This window comes from Cyprinodon variegatus, unplaced genomic scaffold, assembly GCF_000732505.1.
Source record: "Cyprinodon variegatus isolate N-32 unplaced genomic scaffold, C_variegatus-1.0 Scaffold51, whole genome shotgun sequence".
NCBI lineage: Eukaryota > Metazoa > Chordata > Actinopteri > Cyprinodontiformes > Cyprinodontidae > Cyprinodon > Cyprinodon variegatus.
The window spans coordinates 1,063,362-1,068,954 of NW_015150504.1; positions in this window are offsets into that span (position 1 = coordinate 1,063,362).

Genomic DNA, 5,593 nt, shown 5'->3' on the forward strand with positions numbered 1-5,593 from the left:
TTGGTCCATGATTATTTGGATGGTAGATTAATAGACTTGACTGTGATAGACTGTCACACACAACGACTGTCATATACACACTCAAATCCCCTTTCTTTCCCATACTGATGCTCGGTTTGAACTGCAGGAGATTGTCTTGACCATGTCTACATGCCTAAATGCACTGAGTTGCATATATACATATATGCTTTTAAGTTTACAGGTTCCTGGTGTGTATATGCATGTGTCAGATAATGAACTGTTAACATTACCATGTTAATATGCTTTTCATGGAAAAATATTAATTGTAATTTTAAAAATCTTGCTTTTGAAGTAGTCCACTCTCATCTCAACATTGGAATTTTAAAGTTGACAGTACGTACGTAGTATGACCAATCAAATTTTTGTGTGACATTCCAAGAAATAAGGCTGGGCGATACAGCTGAATAATCTACTCACTGATTTTTTTTTTACCTACAGAAATCTATTTTTCACTCCTTTAGTTTGACAATAGACAAAGTCAAATGACAAAGATTACTTGAGAAAAAACATTTTATTTCAATCATCCCCTCTGGAAAGGTGGCCTGGTGGAAAAAAAGAAATTCTACATTTTCCAGAAATTAAGTCTTCACAAAAAGAAAAGATTAATCAATAAAATCAGTTAAACGACTCTGCCCGACCCAAATATGTTGTTAAAAATATTTACTCTGTTTAAAGGGCTTATATCAGGCAAAATCAACTTTTTTTCTTAGCTTTAAGGATTCATTTTTTTTTTTTTAACCAGTCAAATTGACATGTTTATGGTATGAAATTTGAACTCAGGTCTCAGTTCAATCAGCTTAATATTAAAGAAAAGAGAGAAAACATAGAATTTTGTTCAGCAATCTAAAAGCTGTTTGAGTCTGGCTGTTTTGCTCTGGATGCTCCTCAGCTGCTTGCTCGAAGGCAGAGGCTTTCTGACCAGACAGGAAGTGTTGGTGAGGTCACTGGATAAATGCACGTCCAGGGACCTGTGGCTGGACACCACCTCCACACCTGTGCCTCTGAGTAGGATCCTTGTTCTTTCTAAAATCCACCATCTCCTTAGTCTTCTTCACATTGATGCAGAGCTTACTGTCTATATATCAGGTGTTCAACTTCCTTGGTGAAGGAATTTCTGCTCTCCATGTGGGTGAGCTCTGAGTGGACTGTTGATGAGAAGGCATCAGTGGTGGATCGGTTCCTCCAATAGGCCTTCTGATGTTGGTCCACAGAGTCCTTCATGTGGGTCACGACTAACCCTTTAACCCTTTAAATGGACCCTTTAACCCTATTAATTTAATTCAGATCTTTTCTCCAAAGAGTCTGAGATCAAACGTTCAAACGTTTTTAAAAACTGATCCATAAATTGCTCAGAAATAACTTTTCTGCAACACCCAAGCTGTTAAATCTACAAGTGCTAAGGTCAACAGGATGTTAACCATAAATGGGATGTCACTCAAATACATGTGTGTGAATGCAGGCAACTAAATATCTTTCACTGCATCTCATTTTGTTGCATGAGAGCAGGTAACTCCCCTAAACACAAATATTTTACCTGGAAAACAGTAATCCAGGCAAAGCCGATGCTATTGAAGTGGATGGAGCCCAAGCGCGGGTTACTTCCACCAGTACGACACACATTGTAGTACGCATTCCAGTAAATGCAGCCGCTAGCATTTGTCTGGTCGTCTGCCTGGAGTTCCCATTGGGAAGGAGACAACAAGATGCTGTTCCCGCCTTCACGGAGGGGAGGTATGTCGTGGCAGTGCCGCATGCCACTTTCTTTAAGAGAACACATGTAATGAACTTTCTCTCCAGGTAAGGACGTGTAGTATGGACTTAGGCTCTTGTTATACAGCCTGCATTGATTAAAAAAAAGACAAAAAAGATGAAAACCTTTAATAAATGTGAAGATAATTCTCACATTTTCTTTGTAATTTCAATGTTATTATTAAAGTAGCTACAAATTTATCAAGCAACTAATTTACATTTGTCTTTTATCTATGCTACAACAGATACTGATGAAGATGTTTGCAAGCATGGGCAGGATTTTACTCAGCACGGACAACGCCCTGCGCATCTTTGTTGAGTGAAACACTGCATGCATGCATCCCATCGCTGTCCAGAGCTCCAGGCCGACAGGGGGTGTGCTTTGTGGTCAGGCCGGGCAGAGCCTCTGCCGGATCAGCCAGGGACGGTTCTGTGAGCCCCTAGGCTCATGGAGCTGTCCCGCCGTCAGAAATGTTTCAAAGTCCCATCACTGTACCAGGGGTCCAAAACTCAGAAAAAATGTCAAAGTCCAGAGCTCCAGGCCGACAGGGTGCCTGGGGCTGTCGGTCAGGCCGGGCAATGCCTCTGCCGGGCCGGCCAGGGAATGTCCGGTGGGCCCCAAGGCCCATTGAGCCGTCCAGATGTCCCACCTCTGTACTAGGGGTCTGGCTCTGTGGCAAAGTGGTTTAGTTTGTGTTTACCACTTGTCCCTTATTCCTGCTTCTGATTTGTAAAGGCTTAACTTTAAACATTAGTTTGCAACTTTGAATTTCACTTACTATCCCGGGTTTGTTTGTGTTAGCATTATGTTGCAGTTTCCATCTACTTATGTTTAGGTTAAAACTATTACTTCAGGATTATTGGATTAAATTGTTATGTNTTTCACTGCATCTCATTTTGTTGCATGAGAGCAGGTAACTCCCCTAAACACAAATATTTTACCTGGAAAACAGTAATCCAGGCAAAGCCGATGCTATTGAAGTGGATGGAGCCCAAGCGCGGGTTACTTCCACCAGTACGACACACATTGTAGTACGCATTCCAGTAAATGCAGCCGCTAGCATTTGTCTGGTCGTCTGCCTGGAGTTCCCATTGGGAAGGAGACAACAAGATGCTGTTCCCGCCTTCACGGAGGGGAGGTATGTCGTGGCAGTGCCGCATGCCACTTTCTTTAAGAGAACACATGTAATGAACTTTCTCTCCAGGTAAGGACGTGTAGTATGGACTTAGGCTCTTGTTATACAGCCTGCATTGATTAAAAAAAAGACAAAAAAGATGAAAACCTTTAATAAATGTGAAGATAATTCTCACATTTTCTTTGTAATTTCAATGTTATTATTAAAGTAGCTACAAATTTATCAAGCAACTAATTTACATTTGTCTTTTATCTATGCTACAACAGATACTGATGAAGATGTTTGCAAGCATGGGCAGGATTTTACTCAGCACGGACAACGCCCTGCGCATCTTTGTTGAGTGAAACACTGCATGCATGCATCCCATCGCTGTCCAGAGCTCCAGGCCAACAGGGGGTGTGCTTTGTGGTCAGGCCGGGCAGAGCCTCTGCCGGGCCGGCCAGGGACGGTTCTGAGAGCCCCTAGGTTCATGGAGCTGTCCCGCCGTCAGAAATGTTTCAAAGTCCCATCGCTGTACCAGGGGTCCAAAACTCAGAAAAAATGACAAAGTCCAGAGCTCCAGGCCGACAGGGGGCCTGGGGCTGTCGGTCAGGCCGGGCAGAGCCTCTGCCGGGCCGGCCAGGGAATGTTCAGTGGGCCCCAAGGCCCATGGAGCCGTCCAGATGTCCCACCTCTGTACCAGGGGTCCGGCTCGGAAAGTTTTCTAAGTTCCACCCCTGTACCAAGGGTCCGGCTCGGAAATTTTTCTAAGTCCCACCGCTGTACCAGGGGTCTGGCTTGCAAAGTTTTCTAAGTCCCACCGCTGTACCAGGGGTCCGAATGTCTTGCTGCCATACCAGGGGCCCGGACAGTTTGCCGGTGCATTCTACCTGGTTTAGTCTGTGGGGGGGTGCTTAAGGGTGGGTCCCCGGGCCGGCCTGGTGCTGGCTGTTCCCCATGGAGGTGTGTTGGTGGTCTGCCTATCCGGGGAGGAGGCCCCGTGGGCAGATAGGAGGTGCAGCGGGGAGACCCCCTGGAACCAGCTCCAGGAAGGGATAGGGAGCTAGGGCTTTTGCAGGCGGGCTCAGGGGGTGTGCTTTGTGGGTAAGCAACCTCTAACCCTGGATGGAATATGTTTTTTTGTTTTTTTTTATCAAAGAACCAGATTCCTGGAGGTCAAGGGGAGGTTCTGACCAGCCTATCCGAGGAGGAGGCCTCTCGGCTGGGCTGAGGCTTCATGAGAGAGACCCACTAGAACAAGCTCCAGGAAGGGTTGGGGAGGTAGAGCTTTTGCAGGTGGGCTTAGGGGGTGTGCTTTGTGGGTAAATAACCTCAAACGCTGGAGGAAATGTGCCTATCTAACCCTAACCCTAGGGTTTTGCAGGCGGGCTCATGGGGTGTGCTTTGTGGGCAAATAACCTCAAACGCTGGAGGAAATGTGCCTATCTAATCCTAACCCTAGGGCTGTTGCAGGCGGGCTCAGGGGGTGTGCTTTGTGGGTAAATAACCTCAAACGCTGGAGGAAATTTGCCTATCTAACCCTAACCCTAGGGCTGTTGCAGGCGGGCTCAGGGGGTGTGCTTTGTGGGTAAATAACCTCAAACGCTGGAGTATTTTGTCTATCTAACCCTAACCCAAAATAGGTGCCTGAGAGAGTTTTGGGACGGGGGGGGGGGCTGCCTTTTTTGAAAAATTTTGGGGGGCTAACTAAAGGTCACAGGGTCATGGGCCCGGGGCCCCATTAAAGGGCCAACCTTCGTGACCCTTATGCCTGGGTTACCCGATTTTTAACGCCCACCCTGAGCCCGTAGCGGACCCCCAAACAGGGCAAAGTTTCACAAAAAATTGATTTTTAAGGCAGGTTAGGGTATAGATGCACCGATTGCCCACCAGAGGGCGTCTGGACACTCTGTATAACTCAATATAGGACAATTTGCAGGGGACAACCCGCAATATTTTATATTAGACATTAATATGCATCTAACCATGGGACAGTCTGGTAGTTCTTTTCATTGAGCCAATCCGGCACACCGAGACATTGGACATGTCCTAGGATTGGTAAACGTTGGACAAGATGAGGCATTTTGCGAGGGACAAAAGACGGGATTGAAGTCAGGGACATGTCTTGGGATCAAACAATGTGACAACCCGGAGCATTTTGAATGGGCCAGTACTCGGCATTAAACCAATTTTTGCCTCACCAGGGGCACGGCCACCCAGAGGCACTAACCGAGGGACAGATGACAATATTGAAGCACTGGACATGTCTTTGGATCAAACGACGTGACAACCAGGAGCATTTTGAATGGGCCAGCACTTGGCATTAAACCAATTTCTGCCTCATCAGGGGCACGGCCACCCAGAGGCACTAACGAAGGGACAGAGGACAATATTGAAGCACTGGACATGTCCTCGGATAAAACAACGTGACAACCAGGAGCATTTTGAATGGGCCAGCACTCGGCATTAAACCATTTTTCAATTTTTTCTAAGTTTTACTGCATCACCAGGGGCACGGCCACTCAGAGGCACTAACCGAGGGACAGAGGACAATATTGAAGCACTGGACATGTCCTCGGATCAAACAACGTGACAACCAGGAGCATTTTGAATGGGCCAGCACTTGGCATTAAACCATTTTTTGATTTTTTCTAATTTTTACCAACTTACCTGGTTCACAGCCACCAAACAGCAACAACGAATGGACA